Source organism: Anser brachyrhynchus (genome assembly GCF_964034855.1).
Source record: "Anser brachyrhynchus genome assembly, chromosome: 4".
Taxonomy (NCBI): domain Eukaryota; kingdom Metazoa; phylum Chordata; class Aves; order Anseriformes; family Anatidae; genus Anser; species Anser brachyrhynchus.
The window spans coordinates 42,808,601-42,834,141 of NC_137698.1; the positions used below are offsets into that span (position 1 = coordinate 42,808,601).

The window sequence follows — 25,541 nt, forward strand, 5'->3', positions numbered from 1 at the left end:
TGAGTTGTCCCCATTTTAAGGACTTGGGGATTTATTTCAATTAGAAGCACAAGCATATGTTTGTTCATTCAGACTAACAAGATCAGAACCTTCTCTTCTATCTTTCTTTGGAGTTTAAGGACTCCTTCTTCATCGCATGAAGTTAAAACCCCTCACAAGTGATTTTGAATGCATAAAGAAGAGCAGTTGTGAAGTTTTTGGCCCAAAACAAGGAACCTACTGAACCTGGATGGTGGTAAGGGGAAACAAAATGGAACACAACCACCCCATACACAAACCTCAAAGTCATCTCTGTCAAAATAAAATAAAAATACTACACAAAGTTGTATCAGTTTTTTTCCAGGAGACTAATTAGGAGAGAACACTGAAAGCATACTGGGGGTAGGGGAAACTTACAGATGCATCGAGGATTTATTTTAACCTTTTGTTACCCCAATTATGAGTGATTTTTTTTTGACTGAAGTTTTAATCTAAGTGAAGCTTGAAGAAAAACATTAATCAGCCATCAGTCCTTTCCCCTCCTTTAAAAGCATTTATAAGTTTTCCATTTCCCTTCCTATTCTGAAGGGAAGAAAGTCTGAAAATCCTCTCTTAAATCAAGTTTTTCAGCTAGGACTTCTTTTTACCAGTTGCCTACAGCTCTTTCCTAAAAAAGAGCAGGAGGAAAAAAAAAATCAGGGTTTTGTATAGTTTTGAAAGAGTATCTTCCCTGTCCTTCCCCTATTACTCATTTAGAAAGAGCTTCTGAACCAGATTTTCAAGTGATTTAGAACAGTTAGCCACCTGCATTCATTCATTCATTCACTCAGCCAATCACTAATGGAGCTACAGTCACTTAAGAGAGCTGAAAATCTGACTCCCCATGCCTTTTACCTTTGAAGTTCTTGATAAAGGGGTCCTTTTTATGGAGTTGAGGCACAGAATTATTGCTATATCACTCCATTTTGTCTTCGTGCTCTGCTTCTGTGAACCAGCTCTACCCTGTACTGTGGCAGTATTTTCTGTCATCTTGTCATTCTTCATGTGACTTGACATGCATCATCCGCTTGCATTATTAATCCAGGAATGCAGGGCAAAAAGTTTAGCTAGTGAAAGGTTTCTGCCTTTTTCTAGGTCTGTAAAAGGCCACTGTGTAAGCAGAGAAAGCAAACCAAAAAGTATCCCAAGGATGAGTTTCATTTCCCTCAGTCAAAATACATAATCATTCCCATTCAATACGAGTACAGTTTAAACATACAAAATGCCACAAAAATGCATAGAAAACTGTAACACATACTCACTATTAGCAATAAACGATGAAAAACATCTGTGTATGAGGATACATGACATGAAACACAAGGAGTCATGTAAACAATGCTCTCTGATTTACCCTAATACTATGAATCGCAGGGTGAAGGCTTTTAGTCAGATGGCTTCTAGCGACAGCCCTGTTGCCAAGGAAGCAAACACACAAACTTTTTTTTTGAAAAAGACATGATACAGTCTATGTCTTAAAAAGAACCACCTTCTTGCACCTCTATGGCACAAAATGTTTCTATTCATCATTGCTTATGCATGCAAAACTACAAAAGCTTTGATAGTTTCAGTCCCACTTGTACTAGTAATTTACCTAGCCCCTTTGGGTGGGTAAATTTACCTACCAACTTCCAAAACAGAGAGAATGGTAGGCACCAAGACTTCAATGAGACTCATGTAAGGATTTCCCAATGAACTATGCCTCCAAAAGGAGCACAATAAGCTCACAAATCTGTCTTTATTTCATATGATAAATAAAACATGAAGATAGCAACAATAAATCTTCTGACAGAAGAAAGTAAACACAGCAGTTGATTCAACCCGTTTGCATCTCTACTTTCAGCAAAGAAAGAGGGGATTCTCAGATACAGCACAGCAACATTTGAGGGAGACTTAACAGTACTACAGAATAAAGATGGAACAAATAAAAGTAAAAGCTCAACGCCACCCAGTTCCTTTGCACTTCACAGTTAAAAAGACTGTAACTGCTCAACTGAAATTTCACCAAAGAGGAGAGACTGGCAAAGCTGTACACAGTGATAATTCCTGGGATCTTTAATGACAAATTGCCACACAAAACATGGGACAACATGCACTGAAGTACCACGAACTAACAAAGAAAACCAAACATGAGTAGCCAGCCTACTAGAATGAAAAATAATTGGCCAGATGAAAAGACTTTCACGGATATTGCAAGCACACAAGAAGGAGAGGAGAGTACAACTATGCAGGTTTACGGCTTCCTACTGTAAGGACACCACTGTGATATGCAGTATCATATGACTGTACATGCTGCACCACGTTGTTGACTGCTAAGTCTAGTCAAAATTTTGCACCTTCTAGATCCAAAAACAGAGTTGATCCACCACCATGACAAGTAAAGGAGATTTCCCAACTTCTGCTCTTTTCCACCAACATTTGCATCATGGGCTCTTCAGATTTCCAAGCATATTTTTTCTTGCATATTACAACAAAAATCTAGAGGCATTTTGAAGAATTTTATTCTGTAAATGCTCATACAAATAAAACTTCTAAACAGCAGTTTAAGCACCCTAAATCTGTCCTACCCCTTATCAGACCAGATACATATATTACTGCACAAGACCAGAGCAAACTTTTCCCAGACCGACCTATTTTTCCCTCAAAAAAAAAAAAAAGCTATGTTCTATAACAGTGTCCCAAATCCCTGTGACAAACTACTATCCCCCAGTGTCAATCAATTTTAAAAGGACAGCAATAAGCTCCAAAGTTTGCTAGCCCATAAGCTTTTTCCATAATATTTAAGAATTGCATGTTCTTGAGGATAATTTTGGAAATTATTTATAATAAAATAGTAAAACACAATCTTGGACATACTTGCACAAGTAAGGGCTGCACATATAAAAATAACTACACACAATAGAAAGGATGGGAAGTAGGAAATGATATTTCATGGGACAACGACCAAGCACAAAGCAGGTAGAACAGGCTGGTATCAAGCTTCGCTTTAGTGCTAAGGGTCGGGTAAAGAAAAACATAAACCAACAAGGAGGAACTCCGGATGACAGCTAAAAGCATCAAACCAAACAGGCACAGAGTTTAGAATCACTTCAGCGTGATAGCACAGAGAGACGAGGGCAAAAGAACAGACCATCTTGTGGTATTTGAACAGTATCAGAAGCCAAATTACCCCTCAGAACTACCATTCCTTCGGCTGTAGCAACAAATGTTCCTCCCGTCATGTACAGTACACAGTCACGAGTTACCAGGAAAACAGTACAGTCCCTTCTACCTTATGTGGCAAACCAGAGTTCTGTTCCACACCACCGCTTGATTTTTTTGCATAAATGCCTCAACCTCAGCTAGATTCACTGACACACACAAATAAGTCAATGCAACAGTAAAACCTTTGTTTTAACGGTGGGGTGCAGATTCAAGAATAAACCAAGCATAATATTTGAAGTAACAGAACTGATTTATCAACCACTGACAAACCTACTCAGAAAAGTTTCATGTAGGTCAAGGGCTACTATTTCTCTATTTTTTGAAGTACTACAGCAAAAAAATATATAATTTTGGATTAAATTGTAATTTCCCTCAGCAGACAGCTAGCATTTGCCTAGAATAGTAGCATCCTCCACTCTTTTTGTGAGGAAGAACCACTTCTGGGTGTTGATCATTCTGGATATAGTTACTGGGAAAGGTGACAATGAGTAGTTTGGAAGATCTATAAACATCATGTTTCTTTCACACTACATCAATGGCTAAAATGGTGGACTTAAACTCTCTTCACTAGATCAGGGAGATCATTAAATCCTACTGTGACAGCCACTCTCTTCCTTCTAAAACAAATGAAGTTTGTTTTAGAACAAACTATTGAGTTTTGGTGTGGACACAACTCTTTACCTGACGAGTCTCACCTGCAAGGAAGGAGCTCAGAAGCCACTGCTAGAAGAAATCCATGCTTGAGTCACTGACCCATCCTGATCAAAACCAAGTGGATTCTCAAAACAAAATATTTATGGGAAGAGTTTTAGAACTCCAAATTGTAAAACTCTCTCTGCTTACGCGCTGTGCTGAAAAAAGTCAGACTTGGCACATGTTTCTCATTAACTGTACTAAAGCAGCTCAATTTCCCTAGAAATCCCCAGTTTCTCCTCTGAAACAGGGTAATCTAGAAGGCCCCTAATTTTAGCTCTTCAGTCAGAAAGGGTAGCACATGCATAAGTAGTGCTAAGTGAATGCTGCTGAAATGTCTATGATTATGTGGAACGCTAAAGCAAATTAGCTTTCCTGGCATTTACAACATCATTAAAATCTTCAGAATAATGTCTAAAAGCAAGGAAGTCTCAGATATTTGTATAATGCATCTCACACATGCAGCATTTGTATAGCCATCTTAAACATCTGCCAGGGAAGTCAAGTGACACGGGGTTTTCTAAGAGCCCAGTCATATAACTCATTTCATACTGGCCATATTAACACAACCACCACTAAAAAGAAAGAAAAAAAACACACGAAAACCAAACAAAACAAAAAAAGAACAAACGACAACAGCAACAAAAACCACCAATATGCTGTCTACCAGCTAACTGTAAACCAACATTTGCACATGTGCAGAATAACCCCAGAATCTAGACACCAACAGGTTTTTAAATTTGTTACTACTTCTGAACAGGAAGTAGAACGGGCCAAATATATTACATAGTTTATCTAACACTCTTCTTTATAGCAAATGTCGTATTTAGAAAAGTAGTGCTGTATGCTTTCCTGATTTTCTCATTTTCAGGCAGATTAAATTACTTCCGAATTGTTTGCTTGTTTGTTGAGAACAGCTTTCAAGATGAGGTAATTAAAGGAAACCTATCAATTTAGTATATATTTTCAAGTTAATAATGTTGACATACTGTTCAAATAAACCTCCAATTTACTACAATCTGTTTTTAGACAAGCCCTCCATTTTAACCTCCAAATGGAAGGAAAACTAAGTGACTTCCCTCATCTCACTTAATAGAGAACATATGTTCAAAGATAATACTGAAGGCTTGTTCTGAGAAGCTCCGTTCCTCCTCCGACAGAGATGCAGCGAGCTTGCACAGTAACACTGATACATAATGGAAGTACACACTGCCATAAATCTCATGCACTGTAGAGGTCGCTTCAGAAAAAAACAGATGCTGATTGAAGAAGCACCAGCTAAACTAACCTCATATACACATGCACAAACAACAGCACCTTGACAACAGGTAGGGGGAAAAAAAAGTGAAACAAACAGGTAAATCTCCAGTTGGCTGTAAGGTCAGAATGAGAGCCATCTCAATCCTAAGTCTTCAGGGAGGGGAAAAGTAGCCAAGGAACAGAGAAAGGATGGAAAGAAGGAAGGGGTCTCTACTGTCACAAGCGTCACAAAGCTTGAGAAGCAGCTCTGAAATAGAATGAAATTTTAAATCTTTGCATTACAAACTCTCTGGAATAATTCCAGATGGAAATGCTACAGTAAAATCAACAGTAACTTTCGTTTATTTTATAAATATTTATGTACATTATTTTTATTTGATAGCTGATACTAAGGATGCCATAGTCAATTGCTTCTCCAGGTCTCATCATTTTAATACGCAAAGGAAGGTTATACCTGCAAAGACCACCAAAGTTGCCCCTGGAAAAGCCAGTAATAAAACCCCCATTCCTTGAATCCCAATCCATTATTTTGTCTGTTCCACCATTCCTATAAACAAGACAATATTTTAAACCACACTGAGAAACAAATCAAAGCCACTTCATGCTACTGCACAAAATACTATGCCATCAGACCACTAAGATGGGGGCCCATCACTAACATCCAGTTACAAAGAAAAACAAATATCCATCACCAGACATTATTAACATGTAGTTGCAGATTTATCTGATCTTAAAGTCAGGCCACATCAAACCTTTCATGTTCCACCATATCAAATAATGACAAGAATCACTGAACAATTGTTTAGCACAATTCTTCAGTCTTTGACATGCCCCGTGTCATAGCCGCTTGCCTAAGAACCAGTAGATGCCAGTTGTCCTAATATCAAAAAGCAACAAATCTGCATGGTCATGTGAAGAACCTGAGAGCTACATCCTTTGTGGGTTCTGCACAAATCAATCATTCATCTCACAAGTATGCAAAGTTATGTTCCACAGCTTATGTTTTTGTCCTTATATCTTCAGCTGACAGCCAGCACCAATTGCACACATCCCAAATCCTGAAAACCTGGAACAAGTAAGGGTAAGCACGCAGATCATAAACAAGTCACAGGCTGTATAGCAAAACAGCCACCTAGCCATCCTGAGCAAAAAAATAAAATAAAAATCCAAACAGACATGCCTGCACACAAACGTTTTGCAAAGCACTGGGCATAGCTGCATTTGGAAATAGGCTTTTCAGGGTGAACAGGGAAGCTATCCTTAAATCACACAATCCTTGGGCATAAATCTGCACCAACATGTAACTTGGACACCACTTTTACCTCAAGGGAAAAAAATAAAAATAAAAAAAATAGCAGAAGTAGCAAGAACCCATTCTTTGGTAAGCCCTTAATACATTTCCACATATCAGGACACGAGGCACTAGTACGCTAGCAGATGCTAGCTCTTTCTCTGCTTTGCCAGCTCTTTCAGGGCATTCAGTCTGTGACAGTTGTGGTGGAATAGCACTTGACTTTTTTAATTTGTTCATTTTCAAATAGACCAAAATCCTTTTCCTTACTCATACGCATGAAAAAAGATCCCAAATTGCAGGGGTTTTCCTTGCTATTTGTTTTTGGTTCGTTGGCTTGCACAGGTATTTTATGTAAATAATATCCCAGGCAGCACTGCATATGCTGTTGACAGAAGCCCCACCTTAAAATGCTGGCAGCACTGCCCCTGGCTTTACAAGCGACTGTGGTGCACATTTCAAAAGTAAGGGGGACAAATTCAACCTGTGGTACCTAAGCCTATGTCTAGATACCAAAACATGGACATAAACGTCTGCATACGTGGTTTGATTTTCAAAATACCCAAAGTCTTTTCTGGTCAAGGGGCTCCCTAACGTGCACCCACAGTTAGACTGTAAATGGTTTGACTGTCAGAAGTGCATGTGCAAACCTCTTCCATTTAATGCAGTGGGAGCTGCTGTGGAACTCCAGCTTATAAACATAAATAGTTATCTAGGGTTTTACTCAAAATCATGGGGCAGTCTCTGGGAGAAGTGATTTTTTTTATTTATTTTTATTTTTTGCACAGCCTACCAGTGCCTGAAAATAACAGAAAAAGTGTGTGAGTTAAGTCAACCATGAGAAGTGGTTTTGTTTTTTTCTTAGGTTTGGCAAGAAAAATAAACGCTATTCTAGAACAAAACACAGCACTTGAGCTTTCCTTCCAAGAAAGAATTAAATTTGCAAAACAGTATCAGGAGAAATATCTTTTTACTCAATACTTAAGTAAATTGGACAGTCATACAGTCTCAAAACCTCTCTGTGCTCAAGATCTGAACTCCTACCTGCCTGCTGCTGTTCCCACGCACATCCTAAATATTTATAACACAGCAAGAATGACAACTGGTTCATGGTTAGGGAATCCTAAGCATGGACATCACAAAAAAAAGGAGACACTTCAGTTATGTTTAACTTGTGTTTTAAACAGAAGAACCCAAAGCTTCTACAGCATTTTATACACAAACCCTTGCTCCAGGACAGATTTGGTGCCAGATGCAGGTCACAAGAACGGAGATGCCTAACCAACCCCTTCTGCAGTAATAACTAAAGCTGCAGTCTACATGAATTGTGCCTACTCAGACCAATTCCTCAGCCACATAAATCTTGATGCTTAAGTGACAGCATAAGGCAGACAAGCAATCCTGAACTCCCTCTGAGAAAGCTGCTATGAAAACAGAGGTTCAGAAATGAAGCATTCCACATGCTTTATTCCATATTCCTAGGCATTTTATGTATCTCCCTGAAAGGTTGCAACCTAAAATTTAGAAATTACACCACAGAAATGAAAGCCTTCTGACTAACAGTTTACAAAAGCAGCTTATCTGTCCATTCCAAACGGCACTTGCAGTTTCTAAAGAGGCTTGCAATCAGGGTTTGTTTTTTTCACGTTCAGGCATATTGCAAAATAATTTAACATCTAAGGTGTTTTAGTCTGTCTAATTGTTTGGAAATCCTCACAGATCGATGTACAATCAGTTGTCTGGGCCCAGAAAGAAAGCTTCCAATACTCAGGTATGGAGGAGATTAACCATAAGGATGGCTTCCTAAAGAGGGAATCTGTAACCCCAGCTGGTTTGTGAGAGACATTTCTTCAAAAATACAAAATTATGTATCATTAAACCAGAGCCCAAAGAGCTCCACAAACATGAAATCTTGATAAATACATGAGGTAGAAAAATAATATTTTAAAATATTTCATAAATGGTGTAATGAAATTGCAGATCAGTTTGAAATAGAGTTGCTGTAAAGCACCTTAGGAAGTTACAGCTCAAACAACAATTTATGAGTTTTTTCCTCATCCATTTGACAGAGATTTTTGTTTTAACAGAACTATTTCCAGGCTGTCCCTATAAAATGGATCTGCCTGGTATTGGGAGATTTTACGCAGCTCAAGGCAAACAAGGTTAGGAGTAAGAGAGAAACTCTGCCAGCTTCAGCTGCCACTGTATGCAAGTTGAGAAGCTATTTACTCTGTCGTTCTGAACATTTGAAGGTTTGTAGGGATAAAATCCCGGCAGTCAGCAATTTAGCTGCAGATATTTTACATATATGAGTCCTTATTTATATTCTACCCCCTACACAAAGTAAGCACCAGAAAACATGAGGCCAGCTACAGGCAAACAGTACTCTGTCTGCAGAGGTCACGTACAGACAAGCACCATCTCCATTATCAGGAGGACTAAACAAGTGTTCTTTGAATCCTTCACACTTGTAGAGAGATCCCAGGTCCTCTTACTGCCAGAGTCAAGTATTCCCAGGATCCAAGAGCTTGCTCTCTTTGGGAACTGGTCAGATGCTAACTCCAGGAAGCTGCAGAGCACCGTTCCAAATACTGTTTTTGCCAAATGGCGTGGTGTAACTTCAGAGACTTACGGAGTACTTTCAAGAGAACTGAGAGTGCTGTTGTTTCACCAAGGATTCTTTCCATTGTTCTCTGGATACCTGAATGTATTGTAACTACACCCTGAAGTTCAAATAAATTAATTGAGAGATAGAATATGTTTATTCCTATTTATAATGTATTTGTGTGTACAGCCATTTTAATTAGTTATGTCAGACTATTTATTTTGTACACATAAATATGTCAACATTTTAAGCAGCATAATTAAGATGAGAATTATTTTGTTCTTATTTGATACATTTTCATTCATTAAGAGAAATTAAAAAAAAAGACACCAATACAGTCTTTGAGGATCTGGAGCCCAGTGCTTACAGATACTTGTTAGAGAATACCATATTTTATAACTAGTAGTCAAAATGTTAATTTAGATACTCCAGAAGAGATACAGAGTAAACCTACAGCTGATAATCAGATCTAAATTTTCAAAAAGTGCCAGTATAATGCAAAGTACACTTTTCAAATGCTGTTTACATCCTACTATTTGCCACCTACACACTGTCTTTTAGCTGACCATCAGGAAATATTTGAACATGAAAGCTTGCAGTACTCTTTTGAAAGCTGACTAATAGTGATTATTAGGAATTATCCATATTAATCATTCCAACATTTGGCAAAAAAAAAAATCACATTTTCATTTTAAAAAACCTAACAAAAATGAGGAGTAAATTATAAGCTTTAGCTTAGGTGGCCCTATCATTCTTTTCTGCACAATACCGAAACGGACCCGACTCTCCCCATCCCTTCTGCACTTGCTGTTAAAGCAAAGCTGCTGGATCAGCTCGGCTGCAGGCTCCTCTGACTTGGAGATCCAGCAAGACCTCACATCCTTTTGGAACGAGGCCCTCTTGCCTTTCTCATTTTACCAGCCCTAATATAACCACAAGGTTATTCTCCACTCTCAAACTAAGATTTGGCCCTTCAACACTTCGTGTCACACTAAGTAGGCTATTCCTCTTTAACAAGATTACTCTTTGATTACCTCTTTGGAAGGCAATAGATCAATCGATATTAATGAAATCATTTAGACAGAGGCTTTAGTATCCAAATGTATGTATTCCAAATTGAATTTCACTTTTACCTTTAAGTTCTTTAATATTTTTAGCAAGCAGTCTATAGAAGTGAGAAGCTTGTTGGGTGCCAATTGCTTCATTACAAAATATTAATCACCTTTATGGTTTCTTTATACCAGTGCCTAAGTAAAACTGATTTAAAATGTGAACAGTAGAATTAGAAAGGACTGATTTTCTATAGCTTTCTATAGCTCTTGCAACCAGCTTGTCGCAGGTCTGCAAAAGCACTGATCTGACAGTAAAGATCAGGGCATTCACACCACTGCTGCCACCTACAGATTATCTAATAACTACTGAGAGCTGAACTGACACTACCACATTTCCCCAGTGAGAGCACTGATAGATAGGCAGGCAGGGGAGATGGACTGTATTGTCATGAAGCTCACAGAAATCAACTATCTTGAAGACTGATCTCCCTCATCAGCTTCAGCTGAAATTTATTAATGGGTTTAAAAGTTGTTAAGGGAGGCACAGACACCAAGAGATTACACACAGTCTCATTTCCTAAATAAACAAGGTTTGCTCTGTTTGGTTTATCATCACATATATGCCCTGCAATAGGTTTCATCAGATGGATTATTATAACATCACACTGCAACATTTTTCCAATAGTACTTACCTGGAAAGGAAAAACAGAGCCTTGTGAATCTGACCTAGCAAATCAAGAAATCTCACAGGGCCCTATTCAACAAACATGGACAACTTTTGAATTCCTTGCTCTAAGAAATCAAATTCCCCTCAGCAGGATTATTCAAGACACTGCATGATGACTGTCCTACAGGTATTTGCTGTTTCACCCTTAGCTGACAGAAACTTTAGAGATTACCACTTGATTGTTATTCCACTTACTTGTTATCCTAGGTCAAATTCTATTCCATGCAGGTAAAATCAGCTTTTTCAGATGTCTCAACTTCAAGCATCATTTAAATAAATAAATGAATCTAAAAAGTGTAGCAAACCACAAGTTGTGTGAAAATGTTGCTAGGACAAAAGTGGCATGTACGTAATTAACTGGAGTAAAATGCACCAGTCACCAGTGGTGACACTGGATTTAACAGATCTTCCTCAGGCATGGAATGTATCTCTTCTTAAAGAGAGTAAAATAACCTTCTCTGCAGTTTCTGGTCTCTATCTTCTCTTTATAATTTGAACCCAGCAGCAATTACTTTGTACCCTCTGGAATGTTTTACCAGGAACTATTATGTTCCTGTATCAGTAGTAGTATCCTACTTCTGAAGATCATCCACATACACTTAGCACAGTTTTAAGTGACCTTAACAGAGCTTTAAGTGAATAAACACAAGAATCAAGTACTGAGTCCGAAAAATACCCTCCTTCATTTCATTTAGGACTCCTAGTGGTACCAGTCCTTTACACCTCCATTCTTGTTTTCATCTTTCTGAGCAGTCATTGCACTTCTCTGAGCCATAGAAAGCTGCCTTCTCCACAAGCTGCCAGGCAGCTGTTGGTTCTGCAGAAAGCTGTAAAGCTTGTGGACAGCAGTGTCCAGCGACCTTAGACATCACTCAAAGCCAGACATGCCCATACCTTGCAGCATGAGGCAGATGAGTCTTGGACAGCCTTTTCACTGAGTTTCCTTCCACTGTTTTGAAGTGTGCAAGCGGTGCCATCTTAACACAGTTCTGAAGGCTGCTTGAGAAGTTTGACATTTACTAAATTCCTGGTGCAGAGATTCCAATTAGTTTATTTCACTTTCATAACTGACAGCACCTGGCCTTCTGGTGAACCTTCTTCAGAACCTCAGGTAAGCTTCACCCAGCCTTTCCTGAAGAAGCTACTTCATGTCTTTGCCATGAAAGGAAGCTTCAGCAGTCAAGGATTTAAATTTTGTCCCATTACCAATTGTACTGTAGCCATTTATCAGTGATACATTTAATGAGGTCAGTGTAACTCAGCATAATGTACTCCTAAATATATTTAATATTGATTTTCTCCACTTCACTGGCAGACTAATGCTGGAGAGACCTCCAAAACACTAATTCATTTTCCAGGTACTTTCCTCTTCCTGAGGTTGTATCCAACAGAAAGACTAAGAAAATTTAATCTATCATCTCAAAAAATGTATTCTGTATCCAGATGTTCTACTGTTTGCCTCCTGGTATCCTCTGTCACTTTCTTCACACTATAAAACCTGGCTCCGGGCTCCTTACAGCTACTTGCTTTGACATTAAACTCTCTGTTCAGCACTTGCTTTGCCTTTCAGGTGTTGCCAGTGAAAAGTCTACTTTTCCTCAGTGGCAGGCCAAATCAGTCCTCATCCAGTTGATTGTGAGGACACTTAAAGCTCAGAACTGCTTTCCTCAAATACTCACAGAAGTGTTTTTCCCAGGAAACCTTATCATTAATTTCGTAGTTTCTGGCTAAAACATGTCAGCTAGCATCTGTTCACAAGCCTGCACAAAACATACTCCCTATTTTTTACAGATGGTATTTTATTCCTTTTATCAGCCTTTGTATGAGATTACACAATTTCATCAAGTTTCAACAAAATGTTCAAGTAAACTGACCAATGTATTTCAGCATTTCTCAGACAAAATAGCAACATAACTGGGAAGAATCTTTCCTACAAAAGATCCCGATCCCTACGTATGTTACAACCTAATTTAAGGTTTGGTTTTCTATAAGGCTATTAAATGGTACAAAAAAAAAAAAAAAAAAAAACAACACCCTCACTTGCACATCTTATTTTTTTCATCCCAGAAAGGAACTCCAGAATAGAAAGGGATCTTTCAGAAATAGCAATACTAGCATGCAGTTTTCTCTAAATATAATCATAAGCATGACTTAATTTTGAGTACTGAAGATAAAATTTCCAGTCAGGAAATACAGACGACCAAATCAACAGTAATGCCAATTTTGATGTTCTTTATGCATGTAATATTTTCCGTATCATTTGATGTGTTAAAATAAAATATGAATTAGAAATATACAGTCAGCGCAACCAGAGCAGCTTTCTGAACCCTTCCTCTTTTACTTTTTCAAGCATACATCACTAATTACATGTTAAATTATGTATCTTCAGTATAAACTAGGAGCTTTCTCTCCTTGTCTACTAATTCCAGTGTATTTAATTAGTCACATTGATAGAGGCTTGGCTGCACAGGAAATGTGGATTGGTCTTAATGAGAAAGCAATAAGCTTCCAAAGCTCTCTAATAAATTGTTCTGAAAGCACACACTGCTTTTCCCCAAATGTCTATCCTTTACCTCTTCCCAGCCTCTTTTAACTGCACTCTCCTTCCATCTTATAGCTTACTCTTAAATATTTCCAAAATGATCTCCTAGTGAAAAAGCACAGTCTAATATTTCACAGGTGCACTCATGCTCTCTAGGGTAAATGTATCACCCTGTCATCACCATGGTCAACACATTCCTCACAATCACATTATCAGCTGCTTGTGTTGTTTCTGTCCTTATGGGGTGGTTGGGAACGCACTGAACTGCCGTGTGAAAGATTTCCAGGTGCAAGGTTATAGCTTTGCATCTGTTTTTCTTCTCGTGAGAGTTTTTTCTCCAATCTTTATAGGATTTCCATGTGCCCTTATTATGTTATCACTAGTATATGAATTATACACAGACTTTTTAAAGTGGACTTAATACTATACAGAATGAAAGCAACATTGGATTACAAGATTAAGGTGATTTTACCAGGATTTCATTAATATAAACACTATAAATAAATTAGTCCAGTCCTATACTTCACTATGATTATGCTACCCATCATTGTCACCTATCCTTCGCTGCCTTTTAACTTGCAGTTATTTATCTCCAAAACTTCCTTTACTTAAAACCCGAGAGCTATCTTTATTTTAAATAGGTGCAAAAGGTAATCATCACTTAGACAAGTCTGTATAGAAATAGCCAAATGACTTCTAACAACAACAGCAGTTTTCAGTTTCATTAAAAAAAAAAAAAGAGAAAAAAAAGAAGAAAGCAAAAATGCTTATCCCTCCAGAACTTTAGTGGCAGTTGGGTCCACATATGGACCTTTCTTCAAGGCAGGAAACAAAAGATCTATTCATAACTGAATTTTAGGGAAGGCAAATCTGCGCTCAGATGTGCATTGCCTCACACATGTCAGACTAGTTTAACTCTGGAAAACTCAAAGCACACTGGAAATCCTGTAATGCTCTCATGGAAAATATGACTTTGCAAGCAGTGATTCTTATTTTCCATAGCTACATACCTGGGTACATTAGGGTTTTTGCTTTGGCTACCAAACTCGTAAGGATTTTCACATAAATTTTGCTGATTATATATTAACTTTATCATCTCAGGAGACATCATGGCCAAAAGACTTCCTCTGGTCCACCCACCAGGAATACCTGTGTATGCAGATGTACAGCTCTTTCGTATCTGACTCCAAGACTGCATGTTCCCTGCTAGTCCAGGAGAGTTTAACCTATCCCAAAGCACAATCCCAGCAGTAAACTAATACTTTTCTAGATTACAACGAATGAGGGAGAATGACACTGCAAGTACAGGTGCAGAACTAGGCTATTAAATCTCATTATACAGTAGGGACAGTCATCACAGAAGATTAAAACTGAAATCTTGAAGTGTATTAAAAGAGAAAAACCGATAATAAACTAACAGCAATATATTCACATACCTTTTACTTCCAAACCCTATGTATTTCACTTGATGCAAAGCACAGGGATTGTTATTCCACCTGAATCTACTTTTAAAGGGTTCCTTCCTATCCATTTCAGTACTAACTGCAAATTTCCATAATTAAATAGATAAATGGATCTTTAATGACAAATTATTAGGCTTCGTCACTGATTTTTTTTTTTTTTAAACAGTACATTACAGTCTGTCCATTTACTTCTCCCACCTATAACATATAGTTTGTTGAATGATATTCCTTCTTCACTGCATACGGTAGGTGAGTATAAAGCTTTGACCTTCTCTAATATCTCCAAGAACTTTCATTTTATGGAATTGATTCACATACTTAAGTTTAAAGGTGAAAATTCTGAAATTACCTTGTAAGCAGCCCAGAATTTGAGGTACACCAGAACAACTAATCAAATTCTTCTGAAAAGTCAACGCATACTTTAAACTCTCTCCAGTGAATATAGTAGACATGCTTATGATTTATTTGTAGGTAGCAATCCTTGCATCTCTTGTCACTCAGCTAAACAGCACAAGCATTTTTAGTAGCTGTTACATTACAGAACAAGACTCAATTAGAATTAGATCATGCCAAAACCAGAGTCCGGAAGATTTCCACTCTGCCAGATTGCATATGATACTCCTGTTACAGCTAACACACAAGCCAAGTTCCAAAGAATACATTCACAGAAAATGTTTTGAAATCCTATAATATTAACCCAGATCTGGATTTCAGACTGTGCTATTGCTCCCTGACAAACAGCTTACTGTTACGATACCAATTGTGCTGTTTTTAAATTAGACTACATGATCATATTTTTACTACAGTTTAGGGAAAACCTCGTAGGAAGCCTTAGCCACTGAAGAGGAGAGAAAGGATTTGTCCACAGAGATTTATTTTCTCCCAGGATGGGTACAGCTTGATCAGTACTCAGTATCACTGAAAAAGACACTTGGCTTATGAAAAATAGATAAAATAGCCAAAAATAAATAAAAATTATTTAAGTACAATTATGAATTTTAACTACAAAAGCATTTTGGAGACTCCTCGATATTAGAATAATTTGAAACAAAAAAGTAAAAAGGACTACATTCTGAATGGAAATACTTCTAATAACAAAATCAAACTTGCACAAGTGTATTAGTTACAAATGAAGAAAAAATCTAAAATGAAAGTACGATAAACTTAAGAAGAATATGCTATGTATATAAGAATATTACAATAAAGCACTTGAACATTTACATGGAAAATTAAAATTAACTTCAACAACGGATTTCTGAATAGCTTTCCAAAGGACATGTAAGTAATATTAATATCCACTTTCCGTTTTTTGTGGCTACAACCCATTACAAAACATTTTCTAGCAATATAATCACAAACTAAATCTCTTAGAGAACAATTTTGTTCATTTTGCCCGTGTTTCCCCATCAGAGCAAAGATGCAGAGCTCTAACAGTGAGAAGCACAATAACAGGCAGGTGATACTGATTTAGTTTTTCTCCTCAACTGACCAGTGAATGTCTTCAACATGTAACACATTGCTTTCTTACCAAGCACAACTTCACTCACACACAAAATAACTTACCACGTTCTGAAGAAAAAAAATGAGACCTCACATAACATAGTTTTGCATGAAACTAACCTATGTTGATTTTTAGCTGTTCAGGAGAGGCTCTTGTTTCTGTTATCCATTCTTTTGAAACTCTACTGAGTAGATCAGCAATCCTGAGAAAATAACCAAAAGACCAAGCCTATCCTCTCAAAAATATTAAATAAAGCTTGGCAATATGCTAACTACGCAGAAAGAAAGGGAAGGGGAAGTAAGCAAGCAGCCTCTGAAGCCAGTCAGTAATACAAGGACACAGCAGCAGTTGGGTCATTAAGGTTTCAGATGTATCTCACCTGTGTTGAGCTGGGAGCAGTCTCTGGGAAAGGCTGTGGGTTTACCAGCAAGCTCCTAAGGGGAAAGTCTGGGACAAGCTAGAGGTAGCTTCTAGATAAGGTATCACAAAACGAGGTTGTTTTGTTTGTCTGAACCAGTTTTTGTTTAGTGAAAAAGCTCCTTGGACAAATTTGATTTGGAAGGGGCCAAGTTAGTTCTCTGAGATATGGGATATGGCCTGAATGGGCAGATATGCTCCCTGACAGGTTTGAGCTGAGTTACAAGCCAGCTCTAGGAATGTACACTTTGGGGGCCCTGCTCTCTGTGGGCCTAAGGCTCAGTGGGAGTTTTGCTGGCTTATAGGAAAGCACATGGTAAGGGGTGTTTCAGAGTGACACAAAATTGCTGTATAGGATCTGGAGGTCTGTTGTGCTAGAGTTAGAAGTGATAAGTAGGAAGATCTTTCAGCTAGGGAGCAGTGAATGGTTGTGGTAGGTTGCAGAGAGTACCTTGGAGGGAAAGGACTAGGTGTCAGGGGAGATATTACTTAAGACAAAGAAAAACATCCTTTGTAAACTGCTCCAGTCCTCAAGGGGGGCATAGTCTGGAGGCACTTGAGCTCATTCCAAACTGAAATTCAGGGGTTTGGGAATACAAGTTGATTCTGTGTTTCTGCACCTGTCCTTGCACTACTATTTTTTTTTTTTTTTTGGAAGCTCTTCTGTTACTTGCATCTCCTAGCTCTCTGTTGTCCCAGATAACAGAAAACAGGTGATATTCTTGATAATTAATAGCTGTGTACCAAAAATACAGACCCCAGTCACAGTGAAATTGACTATTCTGTATTATATGGGGAATTATGTTCCTGAATTAGATGCTTCAAGTTAGGTGGTAAAAACACCTTTGTTTTTAAAGCTCCGTTTCCCCTTACTTCCCTGCTCCAGCTACTGTTTCCTGTATAGCAGCACCATGAAACAACCATCAGGAAGCTTTGCACCACTGTAGATACGTTTCTGTAAAAATCCATAAGGCTGTAATATTGTGTTATTGCCAGCATATCATCAGCAGTTATATATATGTTTATAGTTCAATTTATGAAAAATGTTTGTTTCATAAACTATTGCTATAAAATCATCTCAAGGTATTACTGCTATTGCTTTCATTTTTGAGGAATACTTTGCTGTGCAGACAAACCAGCAATAGAAACCAAAGGCAGTAAGTTTAACATGAAGTTGAAACCGAATAATATGTGTTTACTAATATGCCAGGTTAATTCTGGGGGGGCTTGCAGCTCACTTTTGACAGTAAGTTTAAAAAAAAAAAAAAACATACTGGATAAACTAGATATAGAGATTAGTTGAGAAAAAGTAATATTATATTTCAATATAGTTTGACATTTATTTTTAAATTGATTACTATAAAGCTTAACTGCTACAGATGAAGCTAACTATTTGATGTGTTATACACATTAAAGTTTCTTTGCAACAGACAGTACTGTATCCATTTGCCAGGACAAGTCATACACATCACATACACCAGGGCCAGAAGTGGCTTAAGTACTAAAACATTCTCAAATCAGTAGAAGTGGTCATTCTGGCTCGCTAGGGTGGTACTTCAGTAGAAAACAGGAACACTTGCTGCTGATAACAAGGTAACTACACTGTGACTAAAAAATAAATAAATTATTTTCAGGGCTGTCAGTTTGTCAACCATGAGCATTTTTTTTCAAGGAAGTGCTTATAATTATGTCAGGAAAAAAAAAAAGTCATTTCTATGGATCAGGTCACATATGACTTTTGCTAAGGTTCTTACCTATGAAATGAAAATCAGAAAACCTTTGTAACTCTCCAAATAACCACGTATGTTAGTAGAATTCTTTTATGTTTTTCATTGTCTATAAATACTATTTTTATCAAGAATTTAAATTCCTCCAAAACTGGCATAAATTTATAATCTCATGGGTATGTAGGCCCTTACAGTAAACTTCTGTGGATAACAGATAATTTATGTATGCTTCTAAATCTACATAATTTTAGTCTAGGTAGAAAAGCTGCATAAATCATACCTGGATTCCTCTGACAATGAAAACGCAAAGACGTAAGCTTGTCCCCATTTCGCTGAAGAGGTTGTGGGGTACTATAGTGGAGAAAAAAACAGCAACACTTCAGACTTCTGAGTATACAACATCCTTTGTACAGCACACAATAGCAACAACCAATCTCTGATGCTGTGGCCCAGTAGCTAAAGCTAAGACCTCAGAAAAATCACAGAGCTTCTTCATGACACAGTGCAAAGGGCAAAATAACAGTGTATTTTCTGGCTATTTTTTTCAGTATAAAGGAAAATAAATGCTTCAATGAAAAATATAAAGAAAAATATTTCCTGGGGAAATAAGCACTCCTCTTTCATTCTTTTGAGTACATTTCATGGTTGTAAAAACATAAAATCTTACTCCTGTAAGAGTTTATCTCATTTTGATTTCTGTTAAAATTTGAATTATAACACTATATTTGCATTTCTAAACTAATTTCCATTACATTTAGTGGGATATTCATTAATAACATTTCACATGGTTTTATCTAGGAAATTCATGTACTCGTATAGTGCACATACTGCTCAATACTACGCTGAGTATTATTTACTACTGGATGTTTGTATGCAAATCTAAAGTGATGAACAGCAATGAAAACCTGTGACAGCTTAGATTTTACTAGCAGTCCAAGGAAAACTCAAGTAAAAATTTGATACATGAACAATGGTGACAGAATGGATGGATGATGGACAGAAAGGTATTTGATGCTTAGTCAGGAAATAATATTTTGGTTTTCTGTTGAGGACTGGCAGTGGTTCAGGACTGTACCAAACAAAAAAAAAATAGAAAAAATGGTCTGGGTTATAAGATGGTTTGGGGATTTATTGTAAGTATGCAACAGTCAGAGTGCTAGCAATGATAAGCTTGGAAGAAACTAAGAGTTGCAAGGAACAATTTGAATTAGGGTAGACTACTAATTGGTTTATAAAAGGTGAGAGACTGTCATAAATAGGATACAGGTGGCCTTTAATGGCACTCTGATGCCGGTCAACATTTGAAATGATGAGAGGTCAACATAACCAGGTTTCCAACATTGTCTCTAAGGAAATTTAAGAAGTTTGTATTTATTAATTCATTTACAAGTGACATAGATGGTTAGCAGACCAGTGTCTCAACAATACCTCCTTTGTATGCCACAAAGACACATACGCAACATTTTAAACACTAGAAATTTCTTGCATATCCTGATCAAGTCACAGTGACGCACAGTATCTGTCAGTCACTAGGTCACAAACTGTCTGACATTAACTCTTTGGAACTTGGCAGTCCTCTGTACTGACTCACTTTTTTTTTTTTTAATTGGAGATTATATATTCCTTACGTAAATATTTATTTTGAGATAATTACATAGATGATGTTTCTGTAATTATAATATCTTTTATTTTCCCCAGAAATGTTCATAGTTTTGCTAGCGGCCCCAGGAAAATACTCCCTAGACTGCAGTAAAGCAAAGTCAATATCCCTAGTAAACTCACCTACCACCGCACATGTGAGTAGTCCTGATGAAATTAATGGATTTACCTTTGCAGTAAAAGATAGGCACACACTATTTACCAAATAGTACAGTGTCTGAATCACCCAATGGATAGATCTTTACTTTTGGATGCCCCACACTAGACAGCATGTTACACGTGCTAATCTTATTTATCTCTGTGAAAATATATGAGAGGAAGACTACTGTTTTATGAGCAAATGATACAGCAATGCAGAGATCCAAGTACCTGACCAGAAAATGTTAACGCTGGACTCAACCACAAACACAATAATGCTCCCAGGTTGAGGTGGGAAAACTGGGAGGAAACATTCACAAAAAAACATCCAAGATTCTCTAACACAGTGTTCTGTCAGAGACAGGAGGTTTTCCACACACTAAAGGAGTTGAAAATCCATTGCTTTTTCATGGCTGCTCTAAGATTTATGTAGATCATGGAAGAGCCACTGGGGATCAGGGCCCTCAGCAGATGGGCTCTGTAGCTCAACTTGGTTGTTGAGATGTGCGTTTTGTAGGCATGCTGGGAAAACTGATACAGTTCTGAGATGTTTTATCAAGTTGTTGTTCACGCCTATTTCCAGCCATTGTAAAAGTCTCAGCTTCCTCCTTTCAGGCTTTCTGCTTCATCTCTCAAATACATATCACCCCTCTGAGAAACGCATACTGTACTATGCAAAGGCTGTTTAAACATTCATTATAGACATAAAGCACCTTGGACCCAGAGGGATTCCTGATGGGCACAAGGAGGATATGGTAGTGTGGAACTAGCTGCAAAGGCTGTTTTTTATAAAGGGAGTAAGATTTTAAAAGCATTATAGACATCTAGAGAAATATTGCGATGATCCCACATAATTCTAACCTGGGGGATGCACAAGAAATCTACCTTTTCTTGATGTAGATGGGCTTGTGACAGTCATAATCTCTGCAATCTGGGAGTGTGGAGACTTGGTCACAAACTGCAAGTCATCAGAAAAGGGAGCATGATCATAATTCAGACAGTCTCTCCTTTCAAAGCAGGGCTGAAGAATGAGAAGGAAGAGAAATCTACCACATCCTTACTATATGATAGAGTATGCCTCAGACAAGTACAGACACTTCCACAGATGTACTGGATACAATCCCTTTGGTAGTGAGATTTCCTTTTCAAGGGAGTACAGTTCTTCACTGTCTCCTGTGAAATATTATTACAAGAAATGTCCAGGATAGATCAGGAAAAAAAATCACAAAACAGAAATCACAATGTGAAAGCACATAGCTTCTTTAGTTGTCATGTATTTGTTGTTATCAGACATCACCAAGCACTGTGTGTTAAAAGTAGCTGTAATGAAGAATTATTTGACACTGTATCCCTAGAAATTTATATCTGACATTTTTATAGAAAGAAGACAGATCATCTGTAAATTTGCAATTACTCATCCTAATAGTAAAATCATGTCAGACCCGTACAAATGAAAAGGCTTAATGTTTGGGATAAGTCCCGGTTTATTCTCATGACTTACAGTTCATACAGGGAAACACAACAGATGTGCGAGATTACATCTGAGAGTATCTGTTCTATTTGTCAAAGTTAGGATGAGTTCTAATGGTGAAATTTCCATGGGAATACATAATGCCAATGCCCTAATTCCACAAAGCCTGACACACATGCTCAAAATCAAATACAAGTTTTGCACAGTGGAACAAAATTATCCTCATCCTTACGTTTAGGTGTGTACTTCAGGGCTTCACTGAATATATGCCTAGACATTTTGATTTGTTGAAAATGCTTTTTGTTTCAGCAGATCACTAGTAAGAATTTTATCTTCATTTTATTAACATGTATTTTAAATTTTTTCTACATATAGGATATGCTTGTATATGTATTTATATTTTTTCCCCCTTAAGTATGACAGGAATATGAAATATTCTCCTGTCAACCTATATAGTAAATTAATTTCCTCTGACTACCATAAATTATTAATTGAAATAGAAGACATTTCAAGAGCAAAACATGTGTTAAAATTCTAAACAGAAGATATCAGGAAATGATCATCTTTAAATTAAAAATAATGAAATATTGATCTCTTGAGAAGAACCTCAAGAATGTCATTAAATCAAAGGACATGTATTAATGAAAGCAAAACTACCTAACATAAATTGCTGACCAGTCACGTATAACAATGACCTACATAAACAATTTGGTAATTGTTGCAGGGAACATCATTAAAATGTAAATCTGTAAAAGCAGTGCATCTGAAGCATTTCACTGAATCTGCTTATTTACTGCCTCTTAATGATTCTTGAATAACATGCTTAGTTTGCACATAAAAATGATGTATGTATATCTATAAATATAATTTACTTACTACCTTTGCACTTTCTGTATTAGCTACATAGAAAAATGGAAAATCACGACAGAAAATATACAGGGATAGATTCCTTTCATCGTAATTGCTGTTAACACCTGTAGGCTAGACTCTCCACTGATCCAGACTGGTACAGTTCCACTAGTTTCAACAGAAATACGTTGATTTTTGCCAGCTGAAGCTAGCCTTGTTCTTTTTGTTTTGTGTCTATAACATATGGAGGCAATTTAATAATACAGATATGAGACTTCTTTGAGAAATTAACATTGCATTATAACATATTTGTGTTTTTAAACTAAACTGTAAAATCTGGCATGAAATTTTGTTCAGTCAGAGTAAATACACTTGTCTTGAAGATTGTAACATATAACCCATATAGCTACATAAATTCCACTTCCATCTTTGCCGTTCATAAATCTCCTTCATATTCTGAAGTGTTTCCTGCAATCTTTGTTGCCACTGCTTTTTTTCTCTCCAGCTGAAGTAACAGTTAGCATCTGTATTGGACTGTGCATTTTCCTCACAAGATATGAATTCTTGGATAAAGTAGGAAAAGCTCAAAACTATTCTCAATAGTGAGGGAGGAACTAATAACTCAAGGAACATGACATTTTTATTAAGCACCATGGTCTAAGTTTCTTCAGGAACCAGCTTAAATAATTTGGTTGTACATTGCTCTGAAGGGATTAATATTATTTACTTATAAGCATGGCTTGGAGCAGGACTGCTAACACATCCTGTACACTTTCATCAGCCCCGTGTCTGATTTGGCTACACATAATTCAGGAGAATCATCACAGAGTGATTTCCCAACTATCTATGTGCCCCCAAGCACACGCAAGGGAAAACTCTACCAAGCATAAAAAATGGCCTTTAATATCACAGTACACCTTTTGAAATGCTTCCCTAAACTAATTCAGAAAAGCTGATGAGGATTTCTGTCCGTTTGTTCAGAAAAATATAGCAAATTCTAAATTCTCATGTATAAGAAGATCAAACTGGGACTATCTTCTGTATTAATCACTGATGTCTATATAGCTTTAACTTTTTATTCTCCACACTTTGTGAAATATTTGATAATATTCTTGACTGCTCACTGGTGATAGAGAATGGCAGACTTTTAGGAAAACAGCATAATTGTCAGACGTCTAAATAGTGCATTAAGATAAAAGTAATATATTTGAATTTAAGGGTTCTAAATAGGTCATTGATAAGACTAATCTTATTTAAGTTACAATAATTTCAAAATCCCTTACAGAAATAACTCACTTTAAAGGTACAATATCAGCTTCAAACTCTTACAGGATCTTATAACTTACTGTTACTGAAGTTACATCTACAGTTACGATGAAATCAAAACAATTGTTCTTCCTATTTTTCAATGTGTTTACTTTTTTGTGTGTGTGATTTTCAGAAGGATGCATGCCTACTGGAGTTCCACAGGTTTGAGTACATACAGTTTTAGCCTCTTTACGACTTACGATAAGCGAGTGACTAGGAATTTAAGGAGGAATCTTGTGTTTAAATGACATAATGAAGACTAAAAATATTTCTCATCTAGTTGGGTGTGTTTGGCACTTTATGTAACTTCTGCAGTGCAAAATCTGAACATGCATATGCTGTAATAGCACAAAGAAATTGTTTGTACCAGTGCAAGACTTCAGTACCCCCGCCTACAAAAAAACAACAGATGTTCAGTGAAGATTTGCATTTGAACAAGAAGGTAACTATATGAAAGAAAGAAAGGGAGTATAGAGAAGACTAAAGAGCTTAGTGATATGGTTTAGTGGAGGACTTGTTAGTGTTAGGTCAGAGGTTGGACTAGGTGATCTTGGAAGTCTCTTCCAACCTAGGTGATTCTGTAAAACTTCTGTGAAAGCTGGCAGTAAGGCTATGTAAAAGAGTACATGCAGAATATAACAGGGCGATACCAAACTGTTCCCCCATATAAAAGGGGGGAGGAAAAAGTTCTCTCTGAGTGAATAACTATCCCAGGCATTAGGAGAAGGAAGTAGCTGATCTTATCCAAGAATGAGGAAATTAGTTGTAGCTGATTAGCAAACAATTGCCTCATTTATATGAACTAAGTGTACTGCAGAGACTCACTCTGGTGATAAACTTGTTTGGGTCTGCTGCTCATCATAAAAAGGTTTTCCTTGACATCTGATAGGATAGATAAATATGGTTTAGAGATGATAATTTTGTGGAATTTTCCATATTAGATAACCACTGATGAAAGAGAAAATGTCAGATCCAAAATAATGGCTGGTGACAACTTCTGTTTCTCTTTATCTACACTGCAGACACACCCAGAGGAGTCTCCTTCAGCCTTGCGGCCTGATACTGCAGTGGGTACTTTACACATAAAGGACGTGGCTGCTGCCTGAGCAAATGGGCAACAGAGTTCAGAATACTTCACAAAGTTACAAATAAATAAATCAATATACAGTCAATAGTGCTCATAACACCAAAACACTGTGTTAATGCCCAACATGTGTAAAACAGGAAAAAATATAGGGAAATAGCATTATGGGTCTCCAGATTTAGTACGCTCTTGATGTAGCTAGTTTTATTTCATCAATTAAATATTTTGGGATGGACAGAAAAGGTGAAAATACTTGTTCTGGCTTGAGCCAGTATGAGACCTTAACACTACCAGAAGGGCGAGATCCTGCTTTCTCCCTCCATTTCATTCTCTACCACAGGTCCTCCACCACTAACACTTGGCAGTGAGGCCCGCTTCAGATCACCACATGTGTGCAAACACACAAACACAATGAACTGATTCAACTCACAAATCTGTCAGAAGATGGTTCATTTATTTTTTCTGAGTCAGCAGGGAGAAAATTCCTTCTTTCAGTAATGATGTACTGCTAGATTACTAATTTGGACTGAGCCAT

At 37.2% G+C, this 25,541-nt stretch overlaps 1 protein-coding gene across 2 annotated transcripts in view; it reads right to left on the reverse strand.

Annotated features, from left to right (window-relative positions):
• The window catches only part of JADE1 (jade family PHD finger 1), a 105,981-nt gene extending 89,321 nt beyond the window's left edge, over positions 1–16,660 (reverse strand). Inside the window, exon 1 of one of the 2 annotated variants that reach the window (XM_080589454.1) lies at positions 16,473–16,660. The gene's annotated coding sequence lies outside the window, so the exon portion shown is untranslated. Of the gene's footprint in view, positions 1–16,415 lie in introns of both variants that reach the window. The other variant, XM_080589457.1, reaches the window with a different exon arrangement.
• Between the last annotated feature and the right edge of the window lie 8,881 nt (positions 16,661–25,541).